The 14387-nt window shown below is 33.6% G+C and overlaps 1 pseudogene; it reads left to right on the top strand.

Moving 5' to 3' along the window:
- The first annotated feature begins 12049 nt into the window (after positions 1 to 12049).
- LOC111408813 lies at positions 12050 to 14000 on the top strand (annotated as a pseudogene).
- The last annotated feature ends 387 nt before the right edge of the window (positions 14001 to 14387 follow it).

Below are 14387 nucleotides of genomic sequence, written 5' to 3'. Positions count from 1 at the left end.
GTTTAAAATAAATAATGGAAATGATTGAATCTGTCGTTTCATCTTCCCAAATCCATTTTGGTAAGAAATGATATGTTTTTATAATACTCACAATATCGGTGTAATTTTTCAACAATCTTAATATGAATTTTGGTACTTGTTGTGCATTTTATGTTCTATCAAAATCTTGAATGTATTTTCGTTTTCAGCATGTTGAATAATATTTTGAACAATTGGAAATTCTGATATAGAAATTGTTTGTAATTGATTTCCATTATAATTGTATATGAGAAGGAAAAGAAATTTCCGTCTATTTTCTAAAAAGGTGTGAACCTTTCGGACTTACGTTTTATGGCTTGTAGTTATGTTTATCTGGTACAATTCCATAGTCAACTGCTGCAGTTGAATAAACTTCAAAAGAAATGGTTTAACTTTTGAAAAAGTGCATGGGGTCCAGTTTATTAAAATGCTGACATTTCAACTCTAAATATAATTTGAATTCGTCGGTGGCTAATTGATGAAAGAATATATAAGTGCCTGTTCAAATTATGCTTTGAATACAGTTAGTTGGTGACGACTGGAATGAATTTGCTACCTTGTCTTGATTACTTTTAATTACTGAATGAAAGTCTCTTTCATGTGGTACCGAAGCGGTGTAATTACATTGTATCTATCTATTTGATAATAAAATATAAAAACATGGTTACGGGACCATATGGTGATAAAAGGCAGCCAATAGTGATGGCTGTATTTTAAATGGCAATTTTTCATGTTGTATGCAGTTGTCTTTCTATTAGAAAATGCATGTGGTTCTGGTTCGTAAAAATATTTTACAGGATGGTTATATGTATATCGAAGAGAGATATTGGTATTGTGTTTGGCAAGTTAGAAAGATGTAAAAGGCCAAAAAATCTTGAATTGCTTCATTTCATATGACTGCCATGGAATTATACGCGAATTGGAAATAAAAAAAATTGATTTGGAAGTGGTGGGGACTCCAAATTATTACATGTGAAATAAAGATTTATTAAATACATCTTTGATGCAATTCATGATTTTGATTTCCTCTCTATTGAAATTATGGAATACGTTTTGATGTCCCATTGTATATTTTGTAACTGCCATGGGAGAAAAAGTTTGGAATATTGTGACTTTTCATTTTAAATGCAATGAAAACAAGTTTTGGCCGGTGACTGTTATGTGTATGTCCATATTTTCTGTAAAATGTTCCAAGACATATGGTCATGATACAGTGATAGATTTCTATGAAAGAAATTCAAATGGGCTTAACATCTATTTACGTGCCTCACGGCTAGACGAATCAGCCATTTTGTAAATTTGGTATATGCAATAATACGGTAAGCTACATATACGATAAGTTGCATATAAATTGAATATATAGTATGTTGGTACAAATATGGTATGCTGGTGCATGTATGGTAAACTGTTGCATATATGGTATGCTGGTGCAAATTCGGTAAACTGTATATACGATAAGCTGTAAATACGGTAAGCTACATATACGGTAATTTGTATATATGATATGCATAAATACGGTATGTTGCATAAATCTAATATTTAAATTTCATATACGGTATATGTCCATTCAATATTGATTTGAAAATTATAGTGACCTTGATTTATGATGAAATTAAATGAGATGACTTATGCAAAAATTATAGTTGCATAAAAGTATAACAAAATGTGGTTTTATCCTAATTATTTAAAGTGAAAATTGTTTGCCAAATTATTGGGATGTGAGAATATTTTATAGAGCACAAATGGTGTCTATAATTAACGATGGTGCTGGATATCCTTGAAAATAATGATTGTAAAATAACGTTCATTTGTAAAGGATAAAAATCATGTTATGCAAATTGTGAAGAATATTATGAAATATTCTATAGATATGCCATTTTGTAAGGTTGTGACTTTGAGAACACAACTTGTCAACCTATGGTTGATTAGTTCATTCAAATGTGAACATGGAAAATAAGGAGAAGTTACTTGGTCTTTTTCATTATTGAATTTGACTTCAATTTTGGAACCAATTAAATTATTGATTGAAGTACAATTTCGAATGGAAAATGATTTTCATTTGTGTGAATCGACGACCACTATTTTAAAAGTACATAGACTTTCACGAAGCACTTGATATGTATATTGTCTAAGTGATAAATGGATTGAACTATGAAAGAAATGATGAACTCTAAGTTCAAGAATACCCAAAAATGTGGGGGTTAACATTAATATTTGAGAACTTATATGAAAAGTTCAAGTCGTGTGAGTGGAATGCTACTACTTGCATATATATATCTCTAATTTAGGAATTGTCGGGGTAACTTAGTCTAAAGAGACTCCATATGAGTTATGGAAATATCATCCTCCTTCCTACCAACATTTAAAATAGTGGGGGTGTTTGGCAAAGGTTGAGGTTCCTAAGCCTAAACAAATAAAGATCGATTCCAAAACGACTGATTGCATACGTTAATAATAGTAGTGCATATCGTTTCCTTGTATACAAATCGAATGTACATAAGGGTACCATAATTGAGTCAAGAAATGTGATATTCTTTGAGAATGTGAAAAATGTAAGTTTGAATAAAAGAACATGAAACTACAAATGGGTATTCAAATAAGGAAGAACCAAGGCGTAGTAAGAGGGCTAGAATGTCCACTTAGTTTGGTCCGAATTTTCTAACATATATGGTAGAAAATGACCTAAAGACTTTTGAAGAATACGATAAGGTTACTAATTGCAACTGCGGTAATACATAACCTTGAGATTCATCAAATGGATGTGAAAATGGGATTCATAAAATGGTGAGTTAGAAAAAGAGATATACATGGAGTAAACGAAAGGTGTCTCCAAGTGAAAGTCATAAAGTTTGTAAACCTGTTGAGTCCTTATATGGACTGAAACAAGTTCCTGGCACCAAAAGTTTAACAACACGATGTTGTCAAATGAGTTCAAAATAAATGAATGTGACAAAAATACACCAAATGCCTATGTGTTTGTATGTAGACGATATGTTGATGATAGGCAATAGCCATGAAGTGGTGCTAAACGCCAAGAAAATGCTTACGAAACATTACGACATGAAAGACATGGGTGTAGCAGATTTAATACTAGAGATAAAATCTTTAGAACATCGGAAGGAATTGTACTTTCTCAGTCTCATTATTTTGAGAAAATGTTTAAAAAGTTTGAAGTATTAAAAGAAAGTTTGTAAAAAAAACTCTATTGACACAAGTCTACACTTGGTCAAAATAAGAATGCAACATGTCACAACTGAGATATTCACAAGTAATTGGCATTCTAATGTATATTACGACCTGCACTCGATCAGATAATGCTTTTGCTGTGAATAAACTTAATGGATTCACGAGTGATCCGAGCCATGATTATTGGGTGGCATTGACAGAGGTCCTTAGATATTTGAAATACCATGACCTATGGACAACATTTCACAAAATATCCTGCAGTATTTGAAGGATATTGTGATGCGATGATATACACTAAATTTAAAGTGGATGAAATGGGATAAAAGCTCCAAAGTGGATGAAATGGGATGAAAATCGATCATGACGATTGTTTGGATATACACGATCAATTTGAATAGTGGAGAATATCCATAAAGTTCGAATGCATTGCATGCTTTAATAATGATATTGAATATCCATGTATGAAATTCACTAGTAAATATGATTGACTAGTGTAATAATTTGATAGAAATCCTTCAATCTCGTTTGGAATTGATAAAGTTTTAAATAAAACTAATGAGAAGCATATAGTTTCATGAGAGGATTTTTTAGTTGATGACAATGTAAATCAATCAAATGAATTGATCATTGGCTAGCTAAATTTGAAAAGATACTAAGTCACATATAATGGTAAGTCTAGACGTGTAAGTCGTAGACATAATGCCATAAGCAGTTGATCTTATTGGTGTGAACTTGTGGATCCATTTATTTATGTTTACCAAGAGATCAATTACTGCATATCGAATGGAATGAGATTAAGCCTACTGAGTAAGATTCCTTATGATGGTAACCCTACCACGTTGATTGGAGATCTCAAGATCTTGGTTCAAAGAGACAACTAAGTTATAAAGATTCCATGAAACACTTAGAAAACTAGTTTCTTAACTCATTCCTATGATACCAAAGTGTTTTCTGCAGAGTGGTTGGAGGTTAAAATAATCTTTTAATGATTCTTATATCTTAATTAAGTCAAGTGGAGTAGGACATAATACTTTTAATAGGAGATTACCTATGTAAGTGTGAAGTGGGGCCGCATCAATGAGAATTATTCAAGGCTTGAATTCTCTAAATACTTACAAAACCAAAATGGGTCAGTGCTAAAATGAACCAAGTCATGAGAACTTTGAACTGTTTATGAGAGACATTGTGTGAGTACTGTTGTCCTAATTTACACCAACGGCTGACAGTTCAAGACATTAAGTTAACTAATTAGCCAAGTAAATCCGATAGTATTTCACTAAGGAAGGTTTAAAGCCAGAAGCCACGTTACCTGATCAATGTTTTCCCGCTCTCTCTACCAGTGTCTGCATAGTCATTTGCATTAATTTTCATTCGTATATGGGATTGTTGGAATTTTGTATTGAAAAGACCAATTTTTCATGATTATTTAAGTGGAATTCTTAATTTGGAGAATAAGAAATTAAACCAAATGTAAAGCGTTTAATACTTGAAATTGTTGGAAAATTGTATAGAATATTGTGGAATATTCTAAAAAAGAGTTGGATGAAAATATGTCTTTTCATATGAACAGTCATGACGTTTGACATAATCATTTTCCAATAATTATGAATTCCAAGAGAGGTGGTTCTTGGTATGGTTGTGTCTTTTGACAAACCTTTCCAACTACTATATATAGACCCCATGTGTTTGGATTTTATCATTCAAGAAAATCAAGTCAATAGATAATTCCATATCATTCCATTACATGTTTACATTTTAATTGCATTAAACACTTGCATCAAATTCATGGTTATGGTAGAGAGGAAATTTCGTTCGAGTTCGTTGGCCTAAGTTATTTGGAGTGCTCCTATGGCTAGACGTGGTCGTTGTATCTTAGGAGATGATTGCTGAAAAATCGTTAGCACCGATGCGAGGCAAATTCATCTTAAGGACAAAGTGTCCAACACTTGCATCGGCCAATCAAATCACTCGCATCTCTTCTTGATTCTTTTTTATTTCTTCTTTCGTATTTGATTTCATGCAGATTTGAAATAAAGAATGGAAATGATTGAATCTGTTGTTTCATCTTCCCAAATCCATTTCGGTAAGACTAAACTGCGTTTTGATTTCATGAATATAAATGGTATATTTTTATAATATGCACAATATCGGTGTAATTTTCCAACAGGTTTTTCTGAACAAAGGAAGTGAAAAGATGGAGAGAACCAGGCCAAACAAGCGTTATGATGCCCCGAACCTGGACAGGAAGGCCCACCCTTTTGAAACCATCAATTGGAATTTGGAAGAAAATCAGAGCCAAGAGAAAAAGCGAAATGGAAGAACAGCAAATACAGTAAGCAACTTGGTAAAAACTAATATAAGGAACAATTCGTTAGGAAAATTATATGAACATAAGTGCTTAGCGTATAAACAAGATATCGAGGTTCTATGACATTGTAGTGTCATGGCTAAATATGGATTCACTTACTACATCATACATAGTTTTTCCAAATGTAAATGGCTACTAGGTGACGACTAATAGCAAACACTGTCTTATTGTGCCATCGTCCTCAGTCAGCCTTCGAATGGTTAAAATGACAACTAGAGAACAATAGAATCGTTATTTAGGGAATGCTCTACAAAAAAGTTATTGATTGTATCTGTATAATCATGACTTCAAAAGGGACTCTTCCTATTGCCATACATGGAAACGAGATCACTCGGCATTGTATTCAGAACCTTTGCATGAATTTAAATTGAACTTATAGTAACAGTATATAGTGATATCGTTCTAGCTAAGTCAAACATGACAAATAAAGAACCATAATATATTTTACTTATTAACTCCTCCACTGAGGTTAAATTGATTGACCACTTCGGTTAGGACTCAAAGTGAACGATTATTCTCAATTGATTCACCAAACGCCACTACAGGAAATATGGTCGATAAAAAGCCCGATTTGGGGCTAAAAAGTTGATTAATTTGCATCCTTTTGCAATTGGTTGCTATAACTCATTAATAGTTTGGTCACTGAAGGTATCTAACAGCAACCACTTTTGATTGATCGCTGAATCTTTGGTCGGTGGAGTCCCTCTTCTTCTTTTTTTTTTTTGTTGTAGTGCTCGTAGTTCACATTTCTAATTAGAATCCAACGAGGGAAGCACCAAAAATGGGTAATGGTCTCCGGACCTTTCTATGTGTACAGAAAGTCCTTTCACAAAGATGCAACATAAAACTCAACAGCGGGGGATGGGTGGGGTGATTTTTTTGCATTTTTTCTTATAATCACATGAGGCCCACACATGTGAGATTTCTGGCCAACTTCTGTAATACAGTAATTTGTACATGCAGAATTATTCAATGGTCTCCACTCAAGGTGATTAGAACTGGCAAAATCTCAAATCAATCATGAAGCATCAAGTTCTCAACAATAATATTAAACTCTATTGACTAGCTCTAAATCAAATAGATGGAAGAGAGAGAAAATCCAACTCCCACATCAATAAATTTTTTGAAAAGAAAAATGGTTCTTCACTCATCTTCATGTCCCAGGGCCGACCTTGAAATTTTAGGGGCCCCATTCGACATTTTAAAATGGTACCCCTTTTGTGCAATAAAAAATATATTATAAAAAATAACTCAATAATATCATTTCATCCCAAAAATATGACATTTAAAAATTTGTTTACTTTTTTACATATTGTTAATAAAAAAAATATAACTAAAGCTCAAAAGCATTCTTCAAACTTCATCAAAATTCATATGTCATCAATAGAGAACCATCCAAACTACTAACTTCTAGGTACAATTTCACATGAGCAAACTTTGAAATAAAACATAGCAAGTATTACGTGTAAATCTTGAAATGCAACAAATCATGTAAAAATATTTGTTATCGCATTTTTAGAAACAAACTCACTAATTAAATTTTCGTAATCAATATGTTTTAGCAAATCTTTTTAAATAAATATCAAAACTAGCGCATTCAATCGTTCTTATAATATGATTGATCGCAAATAAGATTTTAATAGCTTTAGTTTTGAAGAACATTTTTTAACAAATGCAACAATAACAATAATTATCAATATATAAGCAATAAATATATTCGAAAAGCAATCTAATCATCTCAAATAAGTCAATATATCAAAAGCTATTTTTGTTTGTTTTGGCAAAAAAAAATTTGCAAAAATTGAATGTAATCAACTATCAATTATCGCCCAACAAAAGCTTATCCTTCCAGAACCAAAATAATAATAATTATTATCATCATCATGATCATCATGAAATAGCAATTCACAAGTGAACTCATTCTCGTGACATGGTTGATCGCTAATAAGATTTTAATAGCTTTAGTTTTGAAGAACATTTTTTGACAAATGCAACAATAAAAATAATTGTCAATAGTATTCTATAAGCAATAAATATATTCGAAAAGCAATCCAATATTGTCAAATAAGTCAATATATCAAAAACTATTTTGGTTTCTTTTGGTAAAAAAAAATCGCAAAAATTGAATGTAATCAACTATCAGTTATCACCCAACAAAAACTTATCCTTCTAAAAAAATTTAAAAAAATAAAAAAAATTTCATGAAATAGCAATTCACAAGTGGACAACGGACTCCAACAAATAGATTGTACTATTATAGAGTAAGTAATAAAGATTGACAATAAAGTTTCTTCTCTTCTTCATTTGACTATTCTTCGTGAGTTAAAGCATGAGAATTATAGAACTGGTGAAAAGGGATCTAGTATTAGTTTTTCACTCTCCATTATAATCATTTGAATTTTGGGCTACTTATTTTCATTTTAGGTTAGTAATTGATTAATGAAGGTAATTGGACATTTGATATTAAGACAAGTGAAATAGATACTTTATAATATTTTTTGAAAGCAAGATAATTTAAATTATAAAAATATTTTTTTTTCAATATATGTTAAAATAAACATTTATTTTCAATAACATGTTAAATTAAACAAATATTAACATAATATAAATTTATTTTTTTTACTCTTTTATCATAAATATTGTGCCCTTTTACTTAATATAATAATAAAAATTTTAAATCTTAAAATTAATAAAACAATATGTATTATTATAAATATGTACTTCTACATCTATATAGACTTACAAAAAAAAAAAAAATTTGGTGCCCCTATAATGCTGAGGTCCTGTGCGGTCGCTTAAGTCGCATGCCCTCAAGGCCGCCTCTACCTAGAGGCACGATCCCACTTTACTTAGTAGGGCTTGAAAAGTTGGACTAAAAGCACTCCTAGGATGAGGTTATTACTGTAGAGCGTAGCAGGAAGATAAAAAAGCAAGAACAAATGGGGATCCCAACTCGTGTGATCTTATGTCGCTCCTGTCACCCCCTTTACGACTGCAGCTGAACTAACCCCCTCATCACCTCTACTATGGCCTGGTCACAGAATCCTGGTAGTCTAGATGTAAATAGATTACTTTTGTGATAAGAAAAGATCGTTGAGTATAATTATGGCTACTGTAGTTAAAAAAAATGAGCATGTTTGGGAAGTGTTTATAAATGGTTTAAATTATAAAACAGATAGAATGAATGATTGATGAGTATATAGTACTTGTGAGTCCTTCGAAATCTGTGGACAAAAAGTGATTTGAGAGTTCATAAATATGAATCAAACATAGGCTTGTCTTATGACTTTTGATTTCAATAATTAAAGTTTTTAAATCACCTTAGTGAATGAGAAAATAGTTGATTGACCACTTCGGTTTGGACTCAAAGTGAACATGATTATTCTCAATTGATTCACCAAACGCCACCACAGAAAATATGGTCTCCAGTGACCAGTAAATTATTTGGTAAAGGCAATATTTTGGTAGCTAAAGATCTTTAGAGGCCAAAAAATTGTGGTTGCTAAGTGGTTGCCAATTCACTGTCAGTGAACATCTTTAGCAACCAAAAACAAGTGGTCGCTGAATGGTATAGAGACCAAACAATGGTTGGTAAAGTGCTCGGTTTTGGGTAAAAAGTTGGTTAATTTGCATCCGTTTGAGACCAAATGTTGGTTGGTAAAAGAATTAGTAAAAAAATTACCATATTTTAGCAACCAAACAATGGTCGGTAAAGAGCCCGATTTGGGGCTAAAAAGTTGATTAATTTGCATCCTTTTGCAATTGGTAGCTATAACTCATTAACAGTTTGGTCACTGAAGGTATCTAATAGCAACCACTTTTGATTGATCGTTGAATCTTTGGTCGATGGAGTCCTTTTTTTATTCTTTCTTCTTTGGTAGTGCTCATAGTTCACATTTCTAATTGGAATCCGACGAGGGAAGCACCAAAAATGGGTAATGGTCTCCGGACCTTTCTATGTGTACAGAAAGTCCTTTCCTTTCACAGAAATGCAACAGAAAACTCACAGCAAGGGATGGGTATGGTGATTTTTTTGCATTTTTTTAATCATCACATGAGGCCCACATATGTGAGATTTCTAGCCAACTTCTGTGATACAGTAATCTGTATGTGCAGAATTATTCAATGGTCTCTACTCAAGGTGATTAGTACTAGCAAAATCTCAAATCAATCATGAAGCATCAAGTTCTCAGCAATAATAATCAACTCTATTGACTAGCTCTAAATCAAATAGATGGAAGAGAAAGAAAATCCAACTCCTAAATCAATAAATTTTTTGAAAAGAAAAATGGTTCTTCAATCATCTTCATGTCCCTGCAATGTTAGACAATGTCCATCGATATTTTCTATTGAGAAAAACAATTTGTTAAGAAGGAACCCGGCCACATCGAAGTTGTAGTCAATCCCTACAAATTCGTCTGTTTCATACGTGCAGTGCCAATCTGCTGTAAACAGATTACTATTTGGCCCCCAAAAATCTTCGCCCCCTTGATCATATGATTAGAAATGTATAGTTAGTGATGTTTAATGTTGTGTACAAAACTTATCAACCCAGAAAGGTTGTTCTGACAAAGAAGATGAAAGTCTCACAGTTCGCATGGTCAATTCTATTGCTTCTCTATTCCCACCCAATGGCCTATCCCAGAATATGTTACGCAAATTAGATTCAGATCGATAATCCTTACAAGCTGATTAAATCCAAAAAATCAGATTTTTCTTACCATGCAGATACATGGGATGAACTGGATATTGCATCAGATAAAAGATTTTCTTCTCCTGTATATGTTGGAGCTCAAGATGGGATGATGGAAGCTGACAAGATTGAGTCTGCCAGGACAGCCTCAAGGAGTGGACTTCAATCAATATGCAGGCTAAGTAACAGTGGATCCAAAGGCAGTAAGAGCATTGTTCTATTACTTTGTGGATTCACCTCAAAATTCTTACTACAAGCCTTTGGTCTTGTGGCTTAATGGAGGAAAGTTAAAACACAAACAGTTAGACCAAAGAAATTTGGCTATCTTAATAAATAGAATTGAAATTTTGAAATATGGAGCACCAAGCAATATGTTTATCTGTAAAATGAATAGGCAGAAGCACATCTACTTAGTTATTGTGAGTTCAACCCAGTCTACACTGATTGATTTGAGTGATCTAGGCAATTGGCCTTTAGGATAAATGAATTCGAATGATGAAGACTCAAGTCTACACACAGGTAGAACCAGCTCTGGAAACACGAAATGGCCAAGTCAGTTCCATTGAATATATGTTTCTATCCTTCAAGCTAGAACTCTCTCCTCTCTAATGGATTCATAGCCACACCTATGGTTGCTGGGTCGGAAAGATTCTCTAAATGCACCAAAACGATAGAGAGAGCATACAATAATACATGGTAATGAGTTGTCATTGAGTAATTATTGGACCGGATAGCTATGGTGTAATTGTCAAGTCCTAACGAACATTCCATAATTCTTATTTCAACTATTTTATCGTTCACTAAGGTGATTTAAAAACTTTAATTATTGAAATAAAAAGTCATAAGAAAAGCCTACGTTTGACTCATATTTATGAACTCTCAATCACTTTTTATCCACACATTTCGAAGGACTCACAAGTACTATACACTCATCAATCATTCATTTCTATCTTTTTTATAATTTAAACCATTTATAAATACTTCTCAAACATGCTCATTTTTTTAACTACAGTAGCCAGAATTATACTCAACGATCTCTTCTTATCACAAAAGTAATCTATTTACATCTAGACTACCAGAATTCCGTCACCAGGCCATAGTAGAGGTGATGAGGGGGTTAGCTCAGCTGCAGGCGTAAAGGGGGTGACAGGAGCGGCATAAGATCACACGAGTTGGGATCCCCATTTGTTCTTGCTTTTTTATCTTCCTGCTACTCTCTACAGTAATAACCTCATCCTAGGAGTGCTTGTAGTCCAACTTTTCAACCCCTACTAAGTAAAGTGGGACCGTGCCTCTAGGCAACATTACATAAAGAAGCCATCCTTGTAATCCCCGGATCGAGCCTTAGATCGTGCTTAAACAAAACAGGTGTCCATAAAGTTCACTTATTGATACTCAAGTCACAAACCATTCATTTTCTGTTGTGGAATAACAGCTTAGTACTTGCTTTCACTACTAGTGAATTTACACTCATTTCACCTCTCCAAACTTTCTTGGTTTCCCATTTGCTTTAACTAGGATAGTAACTTAATTTTTGACCTTTCACTGCCATTGTTTCTCAGCTCTTGTCCACTAGATTAAGCCATATAGAAGACAATGACAGAAGGATGCTAATGTACAGGACCAGGGTGCTCATCACTCGGATATGGCCATGGAAGAACTGGGACCTTTAAGAGTCAATAGTGATGGAAAGACGCAGATTAGAAATGAATATTCCTGGAACCAAAGTAAGCGAACTCCATATTTATAATCCATCATTTAATATATAATATGGAGCTAATATCAAGTAAATGGCAGCGGCGAATATATTATTTCTAGAGTCCCCAGCAGGGTTAGGGTTCTCATACTCGGACACGACCTCTGATTATGGAAACACGGGTGACGAGCGCAGCTGCAGATTCTTATACGTTTCTTATAAACTGGCTAGAAAGATTCCCTCAATACAAAAACCGAGATTTCTATATTACAGGAAAAAGCTATGCGGGTCATTATGTGCCTCAGCTTGCTTACACTATCCCTACAATGAACAAGAAACCAAATGAAACATTCAAATCTCAAAGGCATTGCCGTAAGTTCAAACATAAAATTTCCTTTGCACTTCAGAATGACTTGCTTTCAATTAGCAGAAGTCTGAATACAATTTTCAATTTGTGGTGCAGATTGGAAATGCCTGGATAGATGACAATACAAGTATCAAAGGGATTTATGACTATTTATGGACTCATGCTTTGAACTCAGATGAAACCAATGCAGCGATCAACCAGTACTGCGATTATACCACTGGTAACTTCTCAGACCTTTGCTACAAGTATCAAGGAAAAGGAGGTCAGGAGGCTGGAAATTTAGACATCTATAACATTTATGCTCCAATTTGTGACACTTCCACACCAAAACTCATCCATGGTTCAGTAAGTACTCCTTATTGATGCTCACGTTTATGCTTGAAATCAAAGAAAATCATTGAACCACTTGATCTAAAAGTTTAAACTGTTAGAGAATATTATATGTATATCATTCAACACATCCCTCATGTGTAGTCAGAATTCTTTTTTTTTCCATCAAAGCCTAATACGTACCCAATTTCATTCAATGGGTGACAATAGGACTTGAACCCAGGATTTCTAGTTGCTCTAACATCATGTTGAACGACCTAATATAAATGAATTCATATATAAATCATGAACTGCCAGAAACTATGATGTATGCAAAAATTGTATCCAATTCTTAGACTAACCCTGATAGTAACTTAAAATTAGGCGAAAGAGTTTGATCCCTGTTCCAGTGAATATGAATACTCCTATCTAAATCTTGCCGAGGTGCAGAAGGCCATTCATGCTATCAACACATCCTGGTCACCTTGCAGGTATTTCTTTCTTTATTAAGTAGCAATATTAAATGTATCAGCAAATGTTCCATTGAAATTCCAATCAACAATGACAAACGAAGCACTTTTTTCAATAAATTTGATCGGCAACATTAATCTTTCTAGCCATTCCAGTCAATTCATTGCTAGATCTACACGAAGATTCAGAGAAATATGAATCCCAAAGCGGTCACCACTGACGTACTGAATTTGCATACAGTGGCATAGGTTGGACAGACACCCCAGGCCCAACAACAATTCTGCCTATAATTAGAAAGCTGATAGCAAGCGGCATTAACTTATGGGTTTATAGGTGAGTCTTGCCATTTAATGTCAATTATAGCAGCTAATTCTTTTGATTCTGTATACTTCATTCTGTTCTGTTGGAACACATCGTAATTTTAATATATGACTATGTGAATGTACATACATATGAAAATTGAAATCTCTCTTGAACAGACTAATCCCCATTTTCTCTACCCATCTGCCTACCTTTAAATTTCTTAATGTGAAAAATGGCAATTGAAAATGATATTTCTACCAAAACTTGCAGTGGGGACATTGACGGGCAAGTTCCAATAACATCATCAAGGTACTCGATAAACACTTTGAAACTTCCAGTGGAAACTGCTTGGTATCCGTGGTACACTAATCAAGAGGTAATTGTACTACAAGTATAACTTATAATCGCCCATGCATGCTCATATGATTGTGCTGAAGTATAGGCCTGTTGTGGCCATAAAAAAGAAACATTTCATTTCATGATTGCTCGTGATAATGGCATGTTGGAGGATATGTGGTTCGATACAAAGGATTGACACTGTTGACAGTGAGGGGAGCTGGGCATACTGTTAATGTGATGTCACTTTTGTTGTCCAGACTTTCTTTTTATTGCTTATGTATTAGTTTAATTATAATGTCAATCATAATAGCTTCTTAGACTATCAAATGGTGGTAGTAGTTGGTAAGAAGTGGTTGGCCAAAGCATGGTGACAATATCCTTTTGTATCTTATATAATATATGATGTGTAATGAAAGAATGACTTTTGCCCTGCCTCTTTTTGCCTCTGTGATTTCAGTTTCTTCTTCCTCTTTGTATCAAGTATTCTACAACAGTGGTATCAGAGCAAAAGAATCTTAGAGAAAAAGGCAAGGTTGTGAGACAGAAAAAGAGAGAAAACAAATGAGGAAACTTCTACCAAAACCTTCACCAGATCAGCCGAAAAAATCAGACCTGAGAGGGATGGCTTCAAGTGGTT

The sequence above is a fragment of the Olea europaea genome, chromosome 14 (assembly GCF_002742605.1).
Source record: "Olea europaea var. sylvestris chromosome 14, O_europaea_v1, whole genome shotgun sequence".
In the NCBI taxonomy this organism is placed as follows: Eukaryota; Viridiplantae; Streptophyta; class Magnoliopsida; order Lamiales; family Oleaceae; genus Olea; species Olea europaea.
This window is presented reverse-complemented; position numbering and strand designations above follow the sequence as displayed.